This window comes from Sus scrofa, chromosome 8 (genome assembly GCF_054392235.1).
Source record: "Sus scrofa isolate SSC_HxYL_T2T_F1_AM1 chromosome 8, Sscrofa_HxYL_maternal_Yorkshire_Landrace_v2.0, whole genome shotgun sequence".
NCBI lineage: Eukaryota > Metazoa > Chordata > Mammalia > Artiodactyla > Suidae > Sus > Sus scrofa.
The window spans coordinates 84,049,462-84,075,924 of NC_139390.1; the positions used below are offsets into that span (position 1 = coordinate 84,049,462).

The 26,463-nt window shown below is 40.3% G+C and overlaps 2 protein-coding genes across 5 annotated transcripts in view; one reads left to right on the top strand and one right to left on the bottom strand.

The window, feature by feature from the left end:
- GATB (glutamyl-tRNA amidotransferase subunit B) overlaps positions 1–26,463 on the top strand; it is a 685,553-nt gene that overhangs the window by 377,134 nt on the left and 281,956 nt on the right. The window lies entirely within an intron of this gene.
- FHIP1A (FHF complex subunit HOOK interacting protein 1A) overlaps positions 1–26,463 on the bottom strand; it is a 299,876-nt gene that overhangs the window by 270,645 nt on the left and 2,768 nt on the right. For 2 of the 4 annotated variants that reach the window (XM_021101513.2, XM_084972705.1), the window contains exon 2: positions 3,844–4,061. The gene's annotated coding sequence lies outside the window, so the exon portion shown is untranslated. Of the gene's footprint in view, positions 1–2,537; positions 2,881–3,843; positions 4,062–26,463 lie in introns of those variants that run through there. The other 2 variants (XM_021101517.2, XM_021101515.2) reach the window with 1 other exon arrangement.

Here is a 26,463-nt window from a genome sequence, read left to right on the forward strand (position 1 = left end):
ACCTACAACCTCATGGTTCCTGGTCAGATTCGCTTCCGCTGTGCTATGATGGGAACTCCCATAAAAATGCTACTTTCTAAAAATGAAAAATAAAATAAAATGAAAAAGGAATTCCTGTTGTAGCTCAGTGGAAATGAACCTGACCAGGACCCACGAGGATGCGGGTTCAATCTCTGGCCTTGCTCAGTGGGTTAAGGATCCAGCGTTGCCTTGAGCTGTGGTGTGGGTCACAGACGAGGCTTGAATCCCACATTGCTGTGGCTATGGTGTTGCCCAGCAGCTGCAGCTCTGTTTCAACCCCTAGCCCAGGAACCTCCATATGTCTCAGATGCAGCCCTAAAAAAATTTTTTTTTAATTTTTTTAAATGTTACTTTCTGTGACTCTCTTCACTAAGAGATCCTCATAAGTGAAGTCCTTGAAGTTACTGATCACTCTTGAGTGCTGTTTTCCTTACACAGGCTAAAAATGAAAAGTTGGAAGTGACAGAGTAAGAGTGAAGCAGATGTAAATCATGTTCCAAGACCAGACTCTGAGGGTCCAGCTCTTTAAAGGGCCTATAAATTGCCCTACAAGACAAAGGCACATAGAACAAAGATGGAACATCTAAGCTGGAGTCATAAAAAGCCATTCTGCTTTATATTTGCAGAGAGAAGGGGCTTCATTATCCAATTTTCTTTTTAAAAGTAATACAAGAACATAATTTCAAAAGTTACTCCTCAGGCTTCTGCCAAGGTGTACCTCTATATTTCTGCATACTTTTACATCTGCTTTTTGACATGCAGACATAATCTACTGACTTCCTATTATGGCAAAAAAAAAAACTTTAAAAGAAAGCGTTTTAAATCAAATTTGGGACTTATCGTGAAGAACTGTCCAGCAATGCATTATTGACACTATAGTAAAACAGTCCTTTCATTCCTGGTCTTCATAGTCCTATATTAAAAGTGACATAACCATTAGTGTCTCTATTTAGAGGCAAAGAGGAAGCTAACTGGGTAGTTAGGCCTAGATTATCAGACCACTCTAAATCTCTCGCTGAATTTTGTTTAGTGACACTCGGTTTCTCTTGCTCTTTCCACCTGCCCCACACAGTTTAATCCTGTCCCCAAGGCTACAGGACAAATGACAGTTGGGAAGCTAAACTTAATTTATTTCAAGACAAGCATCGACACAATTCTTAGGAGCTCTGCAGAAAGGGATTAACTGGAACTAAAAGACACCAGCCTTTAACTAGCTGCAAAGTTATCTAAAGCCAATAAGCATGCTGCACTGAAGAGGAAATGTATGGCCTCTTCTGCTTACTCGCTGTCCAGAAAAGACCACTTAAGTTCTCCAAATGTGGACCTGGACTGTGGGATGCTACATTTGGGCAGTTTCAGGGGAAACTTCCTGTCTGATGCCAAGGGTACGAGTGAACTTGAGGTCAAGCAGGTGACCCTGCCAACCAGGCATGGTACATTAAGGAGAGGAAATCTTTTCTCGTGCTAATCAACAGGATAAAGGTGATTAGGCAGGAATTATTTTTCAATGACCTACATAATTTCATCAGAGCTGCTGTAGCTATTAGCACAGCACAGCTGACTTCCTAAAGAGATGATTGTGACAGCAGGACCCTTCCAGAAAAGGCAGATAGTGGACCCAATCTACAGGGAAGCAACAACTGGTGAGCACTGTTTACTCCTCAGGGCTGTCTCTCCTGTCTGGGGCTCCTTCCTCCACTGGGAACATCCCCCATCCTGGAAGGCTAAGGCTGGGCCTCCTGCTGAATGGTGGAAGACGGGTCTACTAAGAATGCATGGGTCCAAGTGGGTGGGACAGAGCTGGGCTAATTCATCGAATCTGTCCACGTGATTCGCAAAGTCCCCAACAAACCAGGCTACCGCTACCACCAACACCTTCCTCTGGCTGGGCTTGAAGTAGGACAGCAGCTAGCTCTACTCCCTAGCAGAAGTGGAATTAACAAGGGACCTTTGTTAAGGTCGGAGCTGGACACACACACACGCATACATCATCAATAACCACAACCTGAACACAGTTTCATTAGAGACCTGGATGAAATTGAGCAAGAGCCACCCAACAAGTAAGTCCTCACGCCAGAAAAGTGCTGCAAACCTCAGGCTTGCACCGCCTCTGCCTTTTGTGGAAAAGCAAGGAGGTTGGGAGAGGAAAACTGAGCCCCAGATCTCTTCGCCTTTGCCAGTTTGTCCCGTAGGACCCAGCTCTCTGGCCCCAGGGACCAAGGAAAGGGGTGGAGAGCTCTGATGCTATCCTCAGTCAAAACAAGCTAGCTCTCCCTCCCCCATTAGTCACCGAGTAACGCCCGGTCCGAAGCTCTGGGAGCCACCTTCGAGGGTCGCAGCGCCTTGCCGACACACTGATCTTGTTTGGGATATTCCCAGCGGGGCCCCATGCCAATTCCGGCTCCTCCCGCCCATTTGAAGAATGCAGGGAAGTACGCCTTTGCTCTCCCCCTTCCCATAATCCCGAAAATAAAAGAATCCCTCCAGCGCAAATCTCAGATCCGCACGCCAGGTACCTGACAGGGGCCGCCGCTCCTCCTCCCCGCGTGGTGCGGGACTCGCCAGAACTGTCCGGGGACAGAAAGTTTGTGCCGACGTCCTGGGGACGCGGGGCCCCGAGCCACCAACAGCGCTGGATACCACGAGGAAGGGGGAGCGGACACCTTGCCCAGTCCTGGACAGTCGTCGGCACCGGGGCAGTGGTGGTTCACAGCTCTTGGCCCGGTTTCCTTCGTGTCCGATCCAACTCAGGAGCGGGGTCCCGGGAAGAAAGTGCCAGGCGGGAGGTCTCAACGCAACTTTCCGCCGGCGCGTCACCCAGTGGTGGAGCCTTGCCGTTCCGGCCTCCTCCACCCCCCCAACCCCACGCCCTGGGCAGCACCCGGCGGGCCAAGCTGGGGCGGGGCCCAACCTGCAGGGTGGCCCAGGGCAGCCTGCGCCAGACCCCGCCCCTCCGCAAGCCCCGCCCCTGCCCCCGGGGCGCGCGGCCGCCAGGTGCTGGGGGTGGGGCGGGCTTGAGCTGCCTGCACCCCAGTCCCCGTTGCCAAGGTGAAGGAGGCGGGGCCTCGGAGGGAAAGTTTCCACCGAAACTTAACCGCCCAGGAATGGAGGGCACCTCGCCCTTCGGAGCTTCGCCCTTTCACATACATGAACACACACACACATACACACACGTTTTACAGTTTCAGAATGTCACCCCTTCACGAACACACACACGGTTTACAGTCTAACCAAAACACGTTCATTTGGGGGGTTCTGCTGAGAGAAGAAAGTCAAACGACTTCATGCAACACGGACCCTGGAGTATATGCATACGTGTCACAGTTCAATGGCAATTTTCCCCCTAAAAATAAGGGCTCTTTAATTTGGACAGTTCTACAGCAAAAAGAATTTTCCCCAACTCAGGACTCCCAGAAAAGAGGAGAGCCGATTAGGAATCTGCCCGGGTGTGGTGGTAAAGCCTCTGGCACTGTCCCATGTCCTCTCACCATCCTTCCCAGAGCTCCGACCTCGGAAGTCCTAGCCCCACATTTGCCTACTGCTCTTCTTCAGAGACCTTGAACAACGCCAAGCTGGCATCACCACCTCCCCTTCCCATTCCTTGGCCTCCCACACCCCCTGCGTGTTTGGGTGGCACTCTGTTTTCTGAATGTTAAATCCAGGAAACAAATTCTTAGAGGCTCTCTTGGCAGTTTCAGAGCCCTGTGGTTGGTGTGGCTGAAACTTGAGGTGAGCCTCAATCTGATCCCATTGGGCCACAAAGGCGGACAAAGGTGGACATGGAGCTTCCCCCACTGCAGCAGCATCCTGCTGGCGCCTCACCAAATTCTCCTTTGGAGAAAGTAACTTCCTCCTTCAATTCTCAGTGCTTCAGGAGACAACCAAAATCAAGTATATGTAGTTTCAGATTCTCTCTTGCAACTGCAGTGATCAGAGGATGCAAGCTTCACACTTCTTCGTATCTATGTACCAGCAATACATGGTGATGCAGCAGGAATGCACTTGCGGCAAATACCTCTCAGGATTCACCAGCCTTCCACCTATAACAAATGTGGAAAAGTGGCTCCTAAGTAAAAGCTGGGAAAGGACAGGGAGATAGAGAGATGAGTAGAAACTGGGAAGTTCTGCCCAGCAGGCCACCTTGGCCTGTTGTAACAAATGGAATTTAGGAGTATCATTTATTCGGTCACTACTGAGTCCTTTTTACATGCTAGGCATTCTTCTAGGAGTTCCAGACACAGCAGAGAACAAAAACATAAAAACCCTAGCTCTCATGGAGCTTACCTTCCAGATGATGAAGAAAAATATGTGGACTGACGTATAGTTAGAAATGCTATGGAGAAAAAGTAGGCAGGGACAGGACATAAGGAGTATGAGGAGTACTCTTTTAGATAGGTGATCAAAGCAAACTTCTGGAGGTGACATTTCAGCAAAGGCCAGAAGGAGGTTAGGAAACAAGATATCAGGGCAGACAATTTTTGAGGCAGAAAGCGCAGAAAGTACAAAAGCCCAGTGGCAGGAATATGCCTGAGTGTGTGCTGGGAGCAACAAAGAGGCCAGGGTAGGAGAGTGGAGATGAAATCAGAGAAGTAAGAGGTAAGAGTGACACAGATCAACAAGGCTTTTACTCTGAGCAAGTTGGAAGCCATTGGAGAAAACCCAATGTGTAGAAAAGCGGCATCTTCTGACACTGTAAATGGATCACTTCCACTATGGGGTTGAGAATAAATGGTAAGGGTTAGGGCTGAAGCAAAGACCAAGGAGAAGGCTATTGAAATAATCCAGGAGCAAGAGGGTAGTGATTGGACCAGGAAGACAGGGGTGGTGGTGAGGAGCTAACAGGGATTCCTCTGTGGATAAGGAGCCTAAAGGAAAGGAAACAAGGATGACGCTGAGGTTTTTGGCCTGAGCTGCTGGAAGAATGGAATCTCACTGTAATAAAGATGGAGAAGAGTTCAAAAGGAGCAGGTTGGGGAGTTCCTGCTGTGGCACAGTAGGTTAAGGATCCAGTGTTGCTGCAACTATGGCATAGGTCACAGCTGCAGCTCAGATTGGATCCCTGGCCAGGAAATTTCCATATGCCAAGGGTGAGGCTAAAAGGGAAAAAAAAAAAAAAAAAGGAGCAGGTTGAGGTGAAATCCAGAAGCTCAAGACAGTAAAGACAGGACATGTGATTTATTTAAATGATCTTCAAATTCCTCAGTTTATAAAATGAAGAAAATAATACTGACTTATTTGTTTGTTTTCTTTGCTTTTTAGGGCCATACCTGTAGCATAAGGAAGTTCCCAGGCCGGGGTGGAATTGGAGCTGCAGCTACTGGCCTACACCACAGCAATGCAGGATCCGAGCTACACCTGTGACCTACACTGCAGCTCACGGCAATGCCAGATCCTTGACCCACTGAGTGAGGCCAGGGATCAAACCTGTATCCTCATGGATATTAGTCAGGCTCCTTACTGCTGAACCATAACAGGAACTCTGATTCGGGTTGTTTTACACACAAAGTTAATTAATGTAGTGAAGTGTCTAGAACAGTGCCTGGCAGACACTTAAGAATGTTAGTTCCCTCTCTGCAAATATGAATTTCAGATACATCCACTGTACCCTCTGGGAGTGAAACAGAGTCATGGTTTTAGAGGAAGTAAGTCTTACTAAAAGTGAAGGAGAGGGAAAAGAAGGAGAGAAAGGACATGAAATGAAAACATAAGAAAGTTCAACAAAAGTACCTAATGCCGTCTGTCTGTGATAGTTTCTCCTCCTAAGTTCTGCTTCCTCAAGGTAACAAATTAAATGATCAGACTTTGCTAGTTTGGTAAAGGAGTTTGAAACAGGAAAAGCTTGTAATAAAGCAGAAAAATAATATCTACAACATATATAATAAAAGAATTTTGGTTGCTACTTCTTATAAGTGAATAAGAATAAAAAATAGTCGAAAGGAGATGTGAACAGAGAGGTCTTTTTTTATTTTTTTATTTTTTTCGTCTTTTTGCCATTTCTTGGGCCACTCCCGAGGCATATGGAGCTTCCCAGGCTAGGGGTCTAATTGGAGCTGTAGCCACCGGCCTACGCCACAGCCACAGCAGCGTGGGATCCAAGCCGCGTCTGCAACCTACACCACAGCTCACAGCAACACAAGATCCTTAACCCACTGAGCAAGGCCAGGGATCGAACCCACAACCTCATGGTTCCTAGTCAGATTCGTTAACCACTGAACCACGAGGGGAACTCCAGAGAGGTCTCTTTTTAAAAAGCCAGTATTTTTAAAAAGTCAAACCATATTAAGTAAAACTAAGTAACAGTAACAACTAAATAAATTTGGCAAGGATTAGAAAAAATAATTTTGCCTGTTGTGGATGTTGGGACAATATCACTACATGCTGAAAGGAGTATAAATTACAATAATTTTAGCAATTTATGTCAAATAATTAAAATGTACATACTTTTTTTTTTTTTTGTCTTTTTTTTTGTTGTTGTTGTTGTTGTTGTTGCTGCTATTTCTTGGGCCGCTCCCGCGGCATATGGAGGTTCCCAGGCCAGGGGTCGAATCGGAGCTGTAGCCACCGGCCCACGCCAGAGCCACAGCAACTCGGGATCCGAGCCGCATCTGCAACCTACACCACAGCTCACGGCAACGCCGGATTGTTAACCCACTGAGCAAGGGCAGGGATTGAACCCGCAACCTCATGGTTCCTAGTCAGATTCGTTAACCACTGCGCCACAACGGGAACTCCCAAAATGTACATACTTTTTAAACCAGACATTTCACTTCTAAGAATTTAATATTCAAATATTTACTGTAAGTTTATATATAGAATGTCCATTACGAGCAATATTATTTAGATGCAGTAAAATGTGGGAGTTCCCATCATGGCTCAGTGGTTAGTGAACCTGACTAGCATCCAAGAGGTTGTGGGTTCAATCCCTGGCCTCACTCAGTGGGTTAAGGATCTGGTGTTGCTGTAAGCTATGGTGTTGCCTGCAGACACAGCTTGGATCCCAAGGGGCTGTAGCTGTGGCATAGGTGGGCGGCTACAGCTCTGATTGGACCCCTAGCCTGGGAACCTCCACATGCCTCAGGAGCGGCTCTAAAAAGACCAAAATAAATTAAAAAATAAATAAAAATAAATAAATGTAGTAAAATGTTAGAAATATCCTAAGTACCCCACAAGACAGAATTATGGTAAGCATTAGGCAATATATGTTATGGTTTAGCCATGTTAGAATATAGGCAGATTTTTTTAAAATATTGATAAATGGAAATGTTTTCATTATTGTATAAAATAAGCTTGCTGTAAAACAGTACATAAAAATATGGTTCACTTTAAAAATATTAATAATTTTTTTAAATGTTAATAATTGTTACCCATACTAGAATGACCCTGTATTTTTATTCTCTTCTTGGTGCTTTTCTCTATTTCTGGCATAACCAGGATCCCATTCTCTTAGGAGTGGAATTGCTAGAATCAAGGCTGTATACATCAATAGGACTCAGTTAATACTGCCAAATAGTTTTCCAAAGTAGCTATACCAATTTACACTCCCATTGGCAATATGTGAGTTCTGGTTTGGAGATGTGTGTATTTTTAACAGCACACATCCAGTAAACAGTCATTGATTTGAATCCTACTACTTTAGAAGTTATAATAATTAAGAAGTTACAATAGTTAATCAAGAAGTTAGAAATAAGTACATTGGTTTTGAATGCATATATTAATAACATAATATCAACCATTTCTAACTTGTACTTTTCATTAATTTATCTCATTCATTTATTTGTACCCTCTTTAGGTGTGTTATTTGCATGTTGAAGAATTAAAATTAGATTTGTTTTTTTTAATTAGATTTCTTTAGTGCAGAAGCCAGAAAAGATTTCCTTTTTTTTTTACTTCCTATAATCCCACTTGAAATGTAATTATGTCTTAAATTGTATTATGTATTTCTCAAAATATTCAATATTTAAAAGACCCAAAATCCATGAAAAGAGGAGAGAAGTTTCTTAACACACACATATTTACAGTCTTCTTTCACACAGCTCATAAAACTATAATCCATATCCTAACATCTCTTTGAGAAAATGGACAAAAAGTATCACCCTCTGCTTAACGAAAACGGAAGTTAAGCTATAGCATAGCGAAGTGAATGGTCTGAGAGGGGAACATCAAAACATCTCTTTGTTGACCCAGATAGCTTGGAATCTAAATTTAAAAAAAAAAATCATGAAAACATTATCATTTGTAGTCCAATTAAAACTAAATTTAAATTATCTTCTTAAGTTGCTTTTCTTAAAAAAGAGCTCAGAAATAAATAATGTATATAGTCTGTTAGAATATTATCCTGGAAGTTCCTAGGCAAGGGGTCGAATCAGAGGTACCGCTGCTGGCCTACACCACAGCCACAGCCACACAGGATCAGAGCCGCATCTACAACCAACGTCACTCTCACTGCAATGTCAGATCCTTAACCCACTGAGCAGGGTCAGGGATCGAACCTGCATCCTCATGGATACTAGTGGGGTTCATTACCACTGAGCCACAGTGGGAACTCCATAAAACTTCCTGCTTTTGAGTGGTCTCTTACTCCTATGGAAATTGTCAAGTGGTCAGGGTCTACTCCACTGATGATGTAAGGCTTCCCTAATATTAGAACTCCTCTCAAATCCATCTCTCTTCTCTTTTAAAGTGAGTCATCAGAGCATGTTAAGGACCCAGGTTCTGGAGCAGGTGCAGCTGATAGACATGTGTTCAAAACCCAGCTCTACTGCTCTCCAGCTTTGTGACCTGGATGAAATAACCAAGTATTCTTACACATTTCTAAGTGTGCCTCTACTTTCTCTCTAAAAATAGCAACCATAGTACCTACATCATTGGTTTGGAATAAGGATTGTATATTTCTGTCTCTCCATATATTTCTGAGCACAGTCTCAGGCACATAATAAACACTCAGTGAATTTAGTTTTCAAGGCAATTTCTACAAATATTATCATAAAGAAATAATTCTAAATGTGAATATTTTACAAATATTGTCATCTCAGCTAGTGTTTATAATATCAAAACATTGGAAACAATTTAACTGATAAATAGGAATGAATATAAATAAGTTAGATTCTATCCAAATATAGTTTAATACTATGATCTCAGCTTTATAAAAAATATGAAATAAATCCCTTGGTACGATAAGTACTACAGCATAGAGTTTTTCAAGTTCTTCACTGCATCAGGTACCTGCCCTAAGGGCAGGTGAGATCTGAAATCTAGCTGTGCTCTGCTTGCCAAGCCACATACCCTGGCACAGGGCTGTATTCACCTAGAGAAGAAGATAATTTTTTTCTAAATTGCTCAAAGGGGCAGAAGGGCTTAGCACCAGCCATCTGGAAATACAGATAGGAAAAAACCTGGAAAGACACAAACCAAAGTATCAACACTGATTATTTTAAAGTTATCAGGATTCTGAGGTTTTGTTTAAATGTTTTTATTAAAGTATAGCTGATGGACAATGTTGTGAGAATTTCTGCTCTACAGCATGAGATTTTTTTCGCTATGATTTTCCCTATTTTCCAACTTTTTTGTAATGAATATGGGTTGCTTTTATAATTATAAAAATTTGACATAAAAAACAAGTTCTATTTAAAAATGCAAATCAAGCTGTACAGCAGAAACTGGCACAACACTGTTAATCAACTACACTTTAATTAAAAAATAAATTTAGAAAACATGAATCAGAACTATGGGGTATTACCTTGTACTCATTAGATGACTGCTCTCAAAAAAAACAAAATAAGGCATGTTGGGGAGGGTGTGGAAAAATTGGAATCCTTGTGCACTGTTGGTAGGAATGTAAAATGGTAAAGCCATGATGGAAAAGAATAAGACAGTTCCTCAAAAAATTAAAAATAGAATTATCATATGATCCAGCAATTCCACTTCTGAGTATATATCCAAAAGAACTGAAAGCAGAATCTGGAAAAGATCTTTACACATCCAGAAGAATTGAAAGCAGAATCTAGAAGAGATATTTACACATTATATCCAATAAGCCAAGATGAGCAAGTGGGAAATTCTGGCATTGCCCTTGACTAGCTGCCTCAACCTAGGTCATGCCCACTTTTGGGGAACAGCCTGCACCCAATGACTGGCCTGTGCAAAAAAATAGTGGTTGAGTCTACTCAGGCCAGATGAGAAGGGCTGAGACTGCCCCAGTTCAATTTCCCCATCAACAGAATCCTGCTTCTTTCACTTCACCATGTGTGTCTAGCCTGAAAGCATACTCCAATAAACTTCTGGCATACAAATCTCTATCTTAAGTTTGTTTCAAAGGACCCAACCTGCAATACTTTTTCTTTTGCTTGGTTAGGGCCACACCCACAGAATATGGAGGTTCCCAGGTTAGGGGTCGAATCAGAGCTGCAGCTGCCGGCCTATGCCGCAGCCACAGCCATGTGGGATCCAAGCCAAGTCTGCAGCCTCCACCACAGCTCATGGCAATGCTGGATCCCCAATTCACCGAGCAAGGCCAGGGATCGAACCTGCTTCCTCATGGATACTAGTCAGATTCATTTCCACAGAGCCACAGCGGGAATTCCCAACCTGTAATTCTTATTAAAAAAATCTTTCCTTGTCCTGACTGTCTCCTCTGTTTTCTTCTTCTGTCTTATATTTGATCTTTAGGTTTTTAAAATAAATTTGGAATTTCCTTTTATATAAATAGGGATCTGATTGTATTTTTCTCCCCACGGTGAGAATTTTCTTAGTTCCATTTACTAAATAATCCATTTCTCCTCCAGTTTTCTCTCTCATATAACACATTCTCATATACACACAGGTCTGTTTCTTGACTTTCTAACCTGTCCTTGTGGTTTAAAGATTTGATCCTGTGACACCATTTCAATTGCTCTGGCTTATTTTTCAAAATTGCCTTTAGAAATTCACCAAATATATTTGGTCTTTTTTTTTTTTTTTTTTTTGCCATTTCTTGGGCCACTCCCGCGGCATATGGAGATTCCCAGGCTAGGGGTCCAATCGGAGCTGTAGCCGCCGGCCTACACCAGAGCCACAGCAACACGAGATCCAAGCCGCGTCTGCAACCTACACCACAGCTCACGGCAACGCCGGATCGTCAACCCACTGAGCAAGGGCAGGGACCGAACCCGCAACCTCATGGTTCCTAGTCGGATTCGTTAACCACTGTGCCACGACGGGAACTCCATTTTTTTTTTTTTTTGGTCTTTTTTTTCAAATATATTTGAGAATCATTTTGTTGATTTACCTCAAAAAATCCTTTTGGAGTTGTTTAATAAATTGCACTGAATTTACAGACTAATTTTGGGAGAATTAAACTTTTAAAATGTTAAATTATCTCATTCATTAGCATGATATTTTGTTTCATTTATTCAGGTTTTTAAAAAATTCTTTCATAGTCAAATTTTCTATAATAATTTTTATATTCTTTATTAGCTTAATTTCAATATATTATATGTTGTGTTGCTATTAAAATATTTTCTATACAAACTTCTAATAGGTTATTTTCGGTAAGGAAGAATGAATTTTTATACATTGATCACACATCTGGCTGTCTTGCAGAACTCTCTTTTCAGTTCTAAAAACTGGTTGAATTTGAAGAGGTATCTATATAAATGATGAACATCTAAAAAGGAGAATTTTGTCCCTTTCTTGCCCATCCTTCTCTGTTATAACAGACATGTATCACCCTTTCTGGCTACCTAGCATCTTTAAACATCCTTCCAAGATATTCAAAGAGATTTCTCTCCTTTTAAGTCACCAGCTCCCATGATAAAAGATAGAAACTTGCTTTTTCCAGACTCCTGTGCAGCTAGAGCACAGACTTTTGAAAAGAAGATTAATGAAATAAAGGGTAAAGCATCATGAAGAATCATTCTGAAAGGGAGAGAGAAGGCAGAGATTGGGCTGTGGCAGAGATTCTGGCCATAATCCCCAGTGCCTAGATTGGTAGAATTGTCAGTTTCCACACAGCATCTACCAAATGGTGACACTCATGGCCTCTCCACAGGAGAGGTGTCTGGTGTGTCCTGTGGGTGTTATTCCCAGATACATAGATTCCAAATTTGTATGTGGTCAGCTTCATAGACTCCACACTACTTTTTTTTCTTTTGACCACCCCATAGCATATGGAGTTTTTGGGCCAGGGATCATCAGATTCAAGCCGCAGTTGTGACCTAAGCCACAGCTGCAGCAACGCCAGATCCTTAACCCACTGTGCTAGGCTGGGGATCAAACCTGCATCCCTGTGCTCCCAAGATGCCATCGATCCTACTGCACCACAGCAGGAACTCCGAAGTTACGTTCTTTTAAACCAACTAGATATGGTTTCTGCAGCCTGGCACAGAAGTTTGACAAAGTTATATCATGTTTTTTTTTGTTTGTTTCTTTTGTTTTTTGTCTTTTTGCCATTTCTTGGGCCGCTCCCGCGGCATACAGAAGTTCCCAGGCCAGGAGTCGAATCAGAGCTGTAGCCACCGGCCTACGCCAGAGCCACAGCAACACGGGATCCAAGCCGCATCTGCAACCTACACCACAGCTCACGGCAACGCCGGGTCCTTAACCCACTGAGCAAGGCCAGGGATCGGACCCACAACCTTGTGGTTCTTAGTCGGATTCGTTACCCACTGAGCCACGACGGGAACTCCAGTTTATTTCTGACTTTTTTGCAATAGTCAAGACATCAAGTACTAATTTAGTAGGCAGTGGTCATGGTTGGGATCACTGCGTTTTTCTCAAACCCAAAGTGAATACAAAGCAGACACTACTAGTTATTCATTCCTTTTCAAGTCTCTTATTTTTCCCTTTCTCACAGAAACCAATGTTGTTTATATAAATGAAATGTAGCTGCCTTTGAACCAACTGAAAGAAGTCGTGTAACACAGTCCAAGCCAATGAAATGTTAGGAAGACAAATCTGTCCAGCAAGCCCAGCTGGCTTGGTCCACATCTCTTTACCCTTCTCTCCACCCACTTCTTCCTGCCTGGACTATGGTACCTGAAAAGGCAGAAACCACCTTAGGAATATAAGAAGAAAAGGTGAAGGTGTGAGATGGTGGAGTGGAGAGCGAGAAGGGGCCGAGAACACTGAAGTTTTGTGAGGCCATGCACAGGGCTGTACCAGCCACCTCTGACTTCCTGCTTGTTATGTGGAAAAGCCAGGCCCTGGGTGTTTAAAACACTGTTGTTTGGGTTTCATTGACATGCAGCAAACATAGGCCTAGATAATACTACATCTAAAGTTTTTGTTAAAAGTGATATTTGCTGTTGATTTTTGGCCGTTGTCTTTCATTAGGTTGAAAATTTTCCCACATATTCCAGGTTGTGAAGCTCTCCTGTCTGGTGTCTCCAGAATTGTTGTGCATGAGAAAGAGCCAGCAGCCATTCTTTGCTCACCATCTTATCTAGCACCAGACGTCCCCAGTTTAATGGCATGACACATTAATGTAAATACACATCTCTAAGTATAAATACATTCTTTAAGGGTAAGGAAGATACCATGGGTGTACAGATTTATTTTCCTCTTCTGCCTTCCTTCCAATGTTTTACCCACATCTCAAGAGCCCACCAAATTCCAAACATTCCTCTAATCCTTGAGGGAGTCATAAAAATAAACATAGAACCACCCTCTTCACCACCATAATTCAGTAAAGAAAATACACTGTCTGACCGAATCACTATAAACAAGGTATAACATGATTAGAGTTATAGGACTTTCTTAAAGGGTCGTAATTTTAGCTAGGAATATCTGGGAAGGTCTCAAAGACTGGTATTTGAAAATTTCAGTGCCAAATAGTGACTTAGGAAGATCCTGAACACACCTCCTCCCTCAGACACACTAAATCTATAGCCATACATGAATAATTTCCTCAGGGGAGCGGGAGACTAGCAAGCAAATGCCACACACCAGGCAAATGAGGAAAAAACCCAGATTGAAGCAGGTAGAAGAGAGTTAAAACCAACCCTGGTGTGGTAACCCACAACCAGAAAGGGACTTGAAACCAGAGCTTCTCCCTACGGAGCTAAGGGCTTGAATCCCACATCAGGCACTTCAATGTTTAACTCCTGCTTTTGAGACACACACAAGCCCCCCAAACACTACCTTTAAAAACCAGTGGAGGGGGGGATAAAGATGGTGGAGAAGTAAGACGTGGCGCTCACTTTCTCCCACAAACACATCAAAAAAAAACAAAACAAAACAAAAAAACTACATGTAGAACAATTTGCAGAGCACATCTACTGAACACTGGCAGAACACCTTAAAATTCCAAAAAGGGCAAGAAATCCTCCACATAACTGGATAAAACAAAAGAGGGGGGAGAGAGAGAGAGAAAAGAAGAAGGAATCAGGATGGGACTAGCACTCCTGAGAGGGAGCTGTGAAAGAAGAAAGGAACCCATACCCTGGGAAGCCACCTAACTGATGGTGAGATCAGCTGAGCCAGAGGGACCGCAAAGCCTCAGAGAAAAGCACAGCAGCTGGACTGAGGAAGACAAAGTAGAGAGAGAGCCACGGAGACCATCAGAACCACCTCTTTGGACATCACAGCCTGAGACACCACAGTGGTGGGGGGTTGAGTGCTGAGACTCAGGCTCTGGAGGTCAGTTCCAGGGAGAGGACTGGGGTTCTCTGGGTAGAGACAGCCTAAAAGGCTAGGGAGCTGTACACCATGGGCTGGGGAGCAGAGCACCACAGCCAAGGGAACCCAGGAGGAGGCCTGGGCCCACAGGAGAAGCAAGGCACCATAACTGGGGAGGGTGAGAGGATGAGGGGCAGACTGCCATAGGAATACCTTTCCCTGTGCACGCAGACTCTCAGAGGGCAGAGTGCCTACTGGCAACAGGATGCCTCTTGTATGGGCTACAGGTGGCTGGGCACCTCTTGCAAAGGCTAAGGGCAGTGGGACCTAAGCACAAAGTGGTGTCTCTTGCCTGGTCTATAGGCCACAGGGGCAAACCATGGCAGTCATGTCAGACACCAGAGGTGGGTGTGGCTCACCACCACTAACTGTGGTGAACACCACAGACACTACCTGTCTGTGAACAGGTAACACCTGTGGCCCCAGTTACCTCAGAGGTCAGCACACAGGAAGGCAATGCAACCAAGCACCACCTGTTGCTGTTCTCACTTCCCTGGGAATGTGCGCATGCACACACACACACACACACACACACACACACACACACTCACTCTGCTGCTGCCACTGCCAAACTCTCCAGGTGTCACCTACAAATAACTGTCACTTCCCAGAGCCCAGCAACTAGGAGCAGCCTGCACCACCTTCCCATGGCTCATTGCCACTGTTAGGAGACCAGCAACCAGGCACTGGCTACTAGCCCTGCCCACTGCCTCCATCTCCCTGCAAGTACAAATAGCACCCTAAATATAGACAGTAAGTACTCACAAAATACCCAGGGGTGCTCATAAATATAAAGAGCCCTCCAAGACTACAGTAGTTGTTTTTCCTAAACTCACAGAATGAGAAAAATATAAGCAAAATGAAGAAGCTCAGGAACCATTCCCAGTTAATAAAACAACAGGAGAATTTACCTAAAGGAGCAAACAATGAAACAGACCTCTGCATTCTAACAGACACCAAGTTCAAAAAGAAGATAGTCAAAATGCTAAAGGAATTAAGAGCAAATATGAATGAATTAAGAGCAGCTATGACAGTAATGCAGGTTACTTTAGAAAGGAACTAGAAAATATAAGGAAAAGCCAAGAAAAATTTAAAAATTCACTTGCAGAGATGTAGGCTGAGTTAAGGGCACTGAAGAGCAGAATGAATAATGCAGGGAAATGAATTAGTGACTTGGAAGATAAAATAATGGAAATCACCCAATCAGGACAGCAACAGAAAACCAATGAAAAAATATGAAAGCAATATAAGAGAGCTATGGGATAATATAAAACAGGTCAACCTATGCATTATAGGGATTCCAGAAGAAGAAAAAGAGACAGGGATTGAAAATATATTTGAGGAAATTATGGCTGAAAACAGTTATCAAGATACAGGAAGCACAGAGGGCCCCAAACAAGTTGAACCCAAACAAGCCAAGACATAATATGTTGAACCATATAATATGTTGAACCATATAATATGTTGAACCATATAATATGTTGAACCAAGACATATTATAATAAAAAAGGGGGAAAAGAGGATTCTAAAGGCACCAAGACAAAAACAAAGTGTTAATTATAAGGGAACCCCTGTAAGGCTATGATTGATTTCTCTACAGAAACACTACAGGCCAGATGAGAGTGGCAAGATATGGTCAAAGTTCTAAAAGGGAAAAAATTGCAGCCTAAAATACTCTACCCAGCAAGGATATCATTTAAAATAGAACAACAAATAATTTCTCCTACAAACAAAGACTAAAAGAGCAGAGCAATACTAAACTCATTCTAAAAGAAGTACTGAAAGTGCTCCTCTAAATAAAAAAGTAAGAAGATATAGGATGGAAGAAGTCACATTGGAAAGCAGTCACTTAAATAAGCCAGTATACAGATCTAAAAGAAAAAAAGGCATATCGTAAAAGCAACAATAAACACAAGGAACAGTAAAAGACAAACATGAAGATGCTAAAAAGGGACTTCAAAATCATAAAATGTGGAGAAGGAAAGCAAAATCTAGTTTTTTTTTTAGAATGTGTTTGAATCTATATGATTATCAGACTAAAGCAAGTAGATATAGGAAGAAGTTAATATAATTGAAAAATAGGGCAACCACAAATCTAAACCAAAGATTATATCCACAAAAACTAAAAAGAAAAAGGACACAACATTAAAAGGAAAACATCCAACCAAAAAAAAAAAAAAAAAAAAAGGAGAAACATGGAATCAACTAGAAAACAAGGTTTAAAATGGTAAAACATACATATTTATCAATAATTACCTTGAATGTCAGTGGACTGAATGCCCCAATCAAAAGAGGTAGAGTGGAGGATTGGATTAAAAAAAAAAAAAAAAAGCAAGAGCCTACAATATGCTGTCTACAAGAGACTCATCTTAGGGCAAAGGACACATATAAATTGAAAGTAAGGGAATGGGAAAAGATATTTCATGCCAATGGAAAAGACGGGAAACCAGGATATGCAATATTCATATCAGACAAAAAAGACTTTAAAATGGAGGCCATAAAAAAGAGACAAAGAAGGACGCTATTTTATGACAAAAGGATCCATTCAAGAAGAGGATATTACAATCATCAATATATATGCCCCTAACATAGGAGCATCCAAATACATACAACAAATACTAACAGACATAAAATGAGTTGATGGAAATGCAATCATAGTAGGCAACTTTAACACCCCACTAACATCAATGGACAGATCCTTTAACAGAAAATTGATAATTCAACAAAGATCCTAAATGATGGAATAGAACAGTTAGACTTAATTTACATTTTTAGGACATTGCATTAAAAAAAATCAGAATATACATTCTTTTCAAGTACGCATGGAACATTCTCAAGGACTGACAAGATATTGGAGCAAAAAACTAATCTCAACGAATTTAAGAAGATAGAAAGTATTTTCTCTGACCACAATGGCATGCAACTAGCTATCAACCACAGGGAAAGAATTGACTACATGGAGACTAAACAACTTGCTACTAAGAAATCAATGGGTCAATGAGGAAATCAAAAGGGAAATTTAAAAATACCTCAAGACAAATGATAATGAAAACACAACCATTCAAAATCTATGGGATGCCACAAAAGCAGTTCTCAGAGGGCAGTTCATAGTGATACAGGCCTTCCTCAGAAAAGAAGTAAAATCTCAGATCAACAACCTAATCTGCCACCTAAATGAAATAGAAAAAGAACAAACAAAAGCTAAAGTTCACAGAAGGAAGAAAATCATATAAGATCAGAGAGGAAATCAATAAAATAGAGAATCAAAAAACAACAGAAAAAAAATCAATAAAACCAAGAACTGGTTATTTGAAAGGGAAAACAAAAATGACAAACCTCTAGACAAACCCACCAAGAAGAGGAGAGAAAGAATTCAAATAAACAAAATAAGAAATGAAAAAGGTGAAATCTCAATGGATAATGCAGAAATTAAAAAAAAATAAGAGAATATAATGAACAATTATATGTCAACAAATTTGAAAACCTGGAAGAAGTGGACAACTTTCTAGAAACAAACATACAGCCCACCAAAACTGAATCAAGAAAAATAGAACAATTGAACAGAGGCAATCGATAGAAATGAAATTGAATATGTAATGAAAACACTCCCTGCAAACAAACGTCCAGGATCAGATGACTTCACACGAGAATGCTGCCAAACATATAAAGAAGAATTTACATACATCCTTCTTAAACTTTTCCAAAAGATTGAAAAAGGAACACTCCTGAAGACATTCTATGAAGTCACCATCACTCTAATACCAAAACCAGACAAAGAAAATTATAGGCCAATATCTGATGAATACAGATGCAAAAATTCTCAACAAAATTTTAGCCAGCTGAATTCAACAACATATGAAAAAGATGATACATCATGACCAAGTGGGATTCAACCCATGTTCAAAAGGACGGTTCAACATATGCAAGTCAATCCATGTAATACAACACATTAACAAAAGAATAGTCTAAAACCACATGATCATTTCAACAGATACAGAAAAAAGCATTTGACAAAATCCAACATCCATGATAAAAACTCTTGTCAAAGTGGGTATAAAGAGAACATATTTTAACATAATCAAAGTCATTTATGATTAACCCACAGCCTATGTAATACTCAACAGAGGAAAGGTGAAAGCCTTTCTGCTTCAATATGGAACAAGACAAGGATGCCCTCTCTCACCACTTTTATTCAACATAGTATTGGATGTCCTAACCACAGCAATCAAACAACAGAAATAAAAGGTATCCAAATGGGGGAGGGTATCCAAATTGAAAGAGAAGAGATAAAATTGTCACAGTATGCAGATAACATGATACTATATATAGAAAACCCTAAGGACTCCACACAAAAACTATTCAAACTTATCAAGTCCAGCTATGATCAGGAACAAGACAAGGACGTCCACTCTGTGTCTCTTTCATTCAACATAGTTTTGGAAGTCCCAGCCACAGCAATCAGAGAAGAAAAAGAAATAAAAGGAATCCAAATTGGAAAGGAAGAACTTAAAACTATTACTGTTTGAAGATGACATGGTACTATACATAGAAAATCCTAAAGACACTACCAGAAAACTGTTAGAGCTCATCAATGAATTTAGTAAAACTGCAGGATACAAAATTAATGCACAGAAATCAAATGCATTTCTATATACTTAACAATGAAAAATCAGAAAGAGAAATTAGGGAAACATTCCCATTTATCATCACATCAAAAAGAATAAAATACCTAGGAACAAACCTTCTTAAAGAGAAGACATGCTCATTGAAAACTAAAGATGCTGATGAAAAAAACTGAAGATGACACAAACGAATGGAATGATACACTGTGCTCTTGGATTAGAAGAATCAATATTGTCAACTGTACTACCCATGGCAGTTTATAGATTCAATGCAATCCCTAACAAATTATCAAGGACATTTGTCACAGAACTAGAACAAAAAATGAAATTTGTAGGGAAGGAGATCCCGTCATGGCTCAGTGGTTAATGAATCCGACTAGGAACCATGAGGTTGCGGGTTCGATCCCTGGCCTTGCTCAGTGGGTTAACCATCTGGCGTTGCTGTGAGCTGTGGTGTAGGTTGCAGGTGTGGCTCAGATCCCGCATTGCTATGGCTCTGGTGCAGGCCAGCCGCTACAGCTCCGATTCCACCCCTAGCCTGGGAACCTCCATATGCTGTGCGAGCAGCCCAAGAAATGGCAAAAAGACCAAAAAAAAAAAAAAAAAAAAATTTTGTAGGGAAACATGAAAAGACAGCCAAAGCTATCCTAAGAAAGAAACATGGAGTTGGAGGAATCAGGTTCCCTGGCTTCAGATTATACCACAAAGCTATAGTCATCAAAATAGTAGGTACTGGTACAAAAACAGATTAAGGTAAGAGAAAATAAACCCTATTGCCAATTAACCTACAACAAAGGAGGCAACTATACCATGGAGAAAAGAAAGTTTCTTCAGTAAGTGGTGCTGGGAAAACTGGACAACTATACATAAAAGAACACTCTCTAATGCCATACACACACACACACACACACACACACACACACACACACACACACATACACACACAAACTCAAAATGGATCAAGGACCTAAATATAATATTGGACACTATAAAATTCTTAGAGAAAAAGAGGCCAAATATTGTCTGACCTAAACTGCAGCAGTATCTTCTCAGATCCATCTCCTAGAGCAATGAAAATAAAAACAAAAATAAACAAATGGGACTAATTAATCTTATAAATTTTTCAATAGCAAAGGAAATTATAAACAAACTGAAAAGACAACATACAAAGCTGGAGAATATATTTGCGAGTGAAGCAACTGACAAGGGTTTAATCTTCAAAATATACCAACACCTCCTGCAGCTCGATATCAAAAAAAACAAACAACTCAAGCAAAAAAATGGGTGGATCTAAACAGACGTTTCGGGAGTTCCCATTGTGGCGCAGTGGTTAACGAATCCGACTAGGAACCATGAGGTTGCGGGTTCGGTCCCTGCCCTTGCTCAGTGGGTTGACGATCCGGCGTTGCCGTGAGCTGTGGTGTAGGTTGCAGACGCGGCTCGGATCCGGCTCGGATCCTGCGTTGCTGTGGCTCTGGCTTAGGCTGGCGGCTACAGCTCCGATTAGACCCCTAGCCTGGGAACCTCCCATATGCCGTAGGAGTGGCCCAAGAAATGGCAAAAAGACAAAAAAATAAATTAATTAAATAAATTAATTAATTAATAAAATAAAATAAAAATAAATAAATAGACGTTTCTCCAAAGAAGACACACAAATGGCCAAAAACCACATGAAAAGATGCTCATCACTAATTATTAGAGAAATGCAAATCAAAACTACGAGGTACCACCTTACATGAACCTAAATGTCTACAAACAATAAATGCTGGAGAGGTGCAGAGGAAAGGAAACCTTCTTACACTGTTGGTGGAAATGTAAATGGTACAATCACTATAGAAAACAGTGTGGAGTTTCCTCAAAAAACTAAAAATAAAAGTACCATATGATCTAGCAGCCCCACTTTTGGGCATCTATCTGAAGAAAACTGTAATTTGCAAAGATACGTCCACCTCAGAATTCATTGCAGCACTATTGAAATAGCCAAGACATGGAAGCAATCTAAATGTCCACTGACATAGGATAAAGAAGAAGTTATAAACAATGGAATATAACTCAGCCACGAAAAAGAAGGAAATAATGCCATTTGCAGCAACACAGACAGACCTAGAGATGATCACACTAAGTGAATTTAGTCAGACAGTGAAAGTTAAAACATCATATGACATCACTTATACGTGGAATCTTAAAAATAGGATACAAATGAACTTACTTTCAGAACAGAAACAGATTCACAGACTTTGACAACAAACTTATGGTTACCAAAGAGGACAGGTTGGGAGGAGGGACGGACTGGGTATTTGGGATTGGCATGTGCACACTGTGATATATGGAATGAATGGCCAGTGGGGACCTGCTGTTTGGCACAGGGAACTCTACCCAATATTCTGTGATAATCTATGTGGGAAAAGAATCTGAAAGGGAATGGATGTGTGTACATGTATAACTGAATCACTTTGCTGTACAGGAGAAATTATAACATTGTAAATCAACCATACATCAATAAAATTAAAAAAAAAAACCTGAAGAGATAAAGTTTTCCAGGCAGAAAAAGTTAAAGGAGTTCATTACCACAAGACTAGACTTATAAGAAATGATAAAAAGATGTCTTTATGCTAAAATGAAAGAATGCTTAAGTGTTTAAGACAACACATGAAAGTATAAATTTCACTGTTGAGGTGAATATATATTATGATTCAGAATCATGTCATGTTGTAAAGTTCCTGGATCAATCATTTATAAGCTATATCCTGGATCAATCATTTATAAGCTAGTATGTAAGTCAAAACACAGAAGTAGTAACAATTATAACTAAAATAATCAGTTAAGGGATAAAGATAACAAGATGTAAACTGTGACGTTAAAAACATAAAAAGGAGTTCCTATCATGGCTCAGTGGTTATCGAACCCGACAAGTATCCATGAGGATACAGGTTCCATCCCTGGCCTTGCTCAGTGGGTTAAGGATCTGATGTTGCCATGAGCTGCGGTGTAGGTTGCAGACGTGGCTCAGATCCTGAGTTGCTGTGGCTGTGGCATAGGCCATCAGCTACAGCTTCGATTCGACCCCTAGTCTGGGAACTTCCATATGCCGCTAGTGTGGCCCTAAATAGACAAAAGAGAAAAAAAATAAAAAAACATAAAAAGTGTGGTGTTCCCCCTCTGGTGCAATGGGTTAAGAATCCAGCTATAGGAGTTCTCATCCTGGCTCAGTGGAAATGAGTCTGACCTGCATCCAAGAGGATGCAGTTTCGACCCCTGGCCTCACTCAGAGGGTTAAGGATCTGGCATTGCCATGAGCTTGGTGTACGCTGCAGATGCGGCTCAGATCTGGCATTGCTGTAAACTGTGGCTTAGGCTGGCGACTACAGCTCCTGATTCAACTCCTAGCCTGGGAACCTCCATATGCCATGGGTGCAGCCCTAAAAAGACAAAAAGAAAAAAAAAAAAAAAGAATCTAACTGCAATGTGGGTTTGATCCCCAGCCTAGGGCAGTGGGAAAGAATCCAGCATTGCCACAGCTGCAGCATAGGTCTGGGAACTTCCACATGCCATGGGTGCAGCCATAAAATATGTGATCAATGAAATGAAATAAAGTATGGGTGGAGGGAGAGTTAAAATATAGGATTTTAGAATGTATCCAAACTTAAGTTGTTATCAACTTAAAATAGACTATCATAAATAAAAGTTATTTGTAAGCCTTATGGTAACCAAAAAGCAAAAACCTATAGTTGACACACAAAAGGTAAAGAGAAAGAAATTTAAGTGTACCACCATGGAAAATCATCAAATCACTGAAGAGGGCAAGAGAAAAAGGAAAAAAGGCTCTACAAAACAGCTAGAAACAGTCATCAAAATGCCAATAAGGGAGTTCCCGTCGTGGCGCAGTGGTTAACGAATCCGACTAGGAACCATGAGGTTGCGGGTTCGATCCCTGCCCTTGCTCAGCGGGTTAACGATCTGGCGTTGCCGTGAGCTGTGGTGTAGGTTGCAGACACGGCTCGGATCCCACGTTGCTGTGGCTCTGGCGTAGGCTGGTGGCTACAGCTCCGATTAGACCCCTAGCCTGGGAACCTCCATATGCCGCGGGAGCGGCCCAAAGAAATAGCAAAAAGGCAAAAAAAAACAAAAAAAATAAAGTCTTAAAAAAAAAAATGCCAATAAGTGTGCACCTATCCATAGTTACTTTTAAGGTAAATGGACTAAATTCTCCAATCAAAAGTCATAGCTGTCTGAAGTGATAAGGAAAAACAAGATCCATCCATACATTCCCTATAAGATATTCACTTAAGATATAAGAACACATACAAGCTGAAAGTAAAGGAATAGAAAAAGATAGTCCCTGGAAATAAAAACCAAAAGAAAGTGGGATAGCTATATTTATATTAAATAAAATAGACCTTAAAACAAAAACAGCAATAAGAGACAAAGTGAGGCATTACATCATGATAAAAGGATGAATCCAAAAGAAAATATGTTATTTGTAAATATTTATGCACCCAAGATAGGAGCACCTAAATATAGAAGGTAAATATAAACAGACCTAAAGGGAGAAACAGACAACAATACAGTAATAGTAGGAAACTTTAATATCCCACTTTATCAATGGATATAGATGATCATTCAATAGAATATAAATAAGGAAACATCAACCATAAAAAATATATTAGTCCAGATAGACTTAACAGATACATACAGAGCATTCCATAGAAAATAGATACAAATACTTTTCAAATCCACATGGTAAATTCTCCAGAATAAATCATAAATTAGGCTACAAATATTAAGTTTTAATAAACTTAAGAAAATTGAAACCATATAAAGCATCTTTTCTGACCACAATGGTATGAAATTGGACATAAATTACAGGAAAACTAAAAAATTCACACATATGTGGAGATTAAACAACACAGTGCTGAACCACCAATGGGTCAACAAAGAAGTGAAAAGAGAAATAAAAAAATACCTCAATACAAATGAAAATGGAAATAAAACATATCAAAATTTATGACATGCAACAAAAACAGTTCTAAGAAGGAAGATCATAGCAAATAAATGCTTACAACAAGAAGGAAGAAAAATCTCAAACAACCCAACTTTATACCTCAAAGAGCCAGAAAAAGAAAAATGAATGAAGCTCAAACTTAGGAGAAGGAAATAATAAAGATCAGACAGTGTATAAATGAAATAGAGACTAAAAAGAAAATAGGAAAGATCAATGAAACTAAGAGCTAGTTCTTTGAAAAAATAAAACAAAATTGACAAACCTTTAGCTAAATTCATCAAAAGAAAAAGAGAGGATACAAATTTAAAAATTAGAAATGAAAGGGGAGAATTACACTGACACCAGAGAAATGCAAACTATCATAAGAGACTCCAGTGAACAATTATACACCAACAAACTGGACAACCTAGAAGAAATGACAAATTTCTAGGAATATACAACCTACTTGATGGAATCATGATGAACAGAAAATCTGCAGACTGTAAGGACAGATTGCCAGTAAGGAGATTGAATCAGGAATCAAAAACCTCCCAACAGGACAAGTCCAGGAGCAGACGGCTTCACTGGTGAATTCTACCACAACATTTAAAAAGGAATTAATGCCAATCCTTCTCAAATCTTTCCAAAAAAAATTAAAAATTGAAGAAGAGAGAACACACCAAAACTCACTTGTGAAACTAACATTACCCTGATACCAAAACCAGACAAAGATGTCACAAGAAAAGAAAATCACAGGCCATTAATCCTGATGAACATTGATGCAAAAAAGCTCAACAAAATATTAGCCAACTCAAATTGAACACCATGATAAAGTAGGATTTATTCTAGGGATTAAAGAATGGTTCAACACTTACAAAAATCAATGTGGTACATGACATGAACACAGTGAAGAATTCAAGTTATATAACAGATGTTATATAATAGATATAACTATTACATAATAAATAATAGATATAATAGATGCAGAAAAGGTATTTGACAAAATTCAACATCCATTTTTGATAAAAACTCTCAACAAAGTGGGTACAGACGGAATGTACTTCAACATAATAAAGGTCATATGTGACAAAAAATGAAGCTCAAACATCACACTTAATGGTGAAAAGCTGAAAGCTTTTCCTAGGATCAGGAATAAGACAAGGATGCTCACTCTCTCCACTTTTATTCAACTTAATATTGGAAGTCCTAGTCAGAGCAGTAAGGCAAGAAAAATAAATAAAAACCTCCAAATTGGAAAGGAAGAAGTAAAACTGTCACTATCCACAGATGACATAATACTATATGTAGAGGATCCTAAAGACTCCACCAGAAAACCGTTAGAACTAATAAATTCAGTAAAGTTGAAGGATGTAAAATCAATATATAAACACTTGTTGCATTTCTATATGCTAATGAAAAACAAGCAGGAGAGAAATTAAGAAACAATCCCATTTACAATTGCATCAAAAAGAACAAAATACCTAGAAATAAATTTATCTAAGGAGGTGAAAGGAATCTGAAATCTATAATATTGATGAAAGTAATTGAAGAAAACAAAAACAAATGGAAACATTCTGTAATCAAGTGTTGGAAGAATTAATATCATTAAAATGTTCATACTATCAGAACAATCTACAGATTCAGTACAATTCTTATCAAAATTCCAATGGCATTTTTTTAGAAAAATAGAACAAATAATCCCAAAATGTAAATGAAATCACAAAAGACCCTGTATAGGACTTCCCTTGTGGCTCACAGCAGAAGACCCTGTATAGCCAAAGCAATCTTGAGAAAAAAAGAACAAAGCAGGAGACATCATGTTTCCTGATTTCAAAATACATTACAGAGCTATAGTAATCAAAAGAGTATGGTATTAGCATTAAAACAGATGCATAGATCAATGAACAGAACAGAGAGCCCAGAGAAAAACCCACACATTTATCTTCAGTTAATTATGACAAATGAGCCAAGAACATACAGTGGGGAAAAATGACAGTCTTGTCAATAAATTACATTGAGAAAAACTGGACAGCCACACACATAAGAATGAAACTGGACCACTATCTTACACCATGCATGAAAATGGATTAACTAAAAATGGATCAAAGACTTGAATTTAAGCCTGAAGTCATAAAACTCCTAGAATAACACAAGAACAGTAAGCTCTTTGAGAGCAGTCTTGGCAAT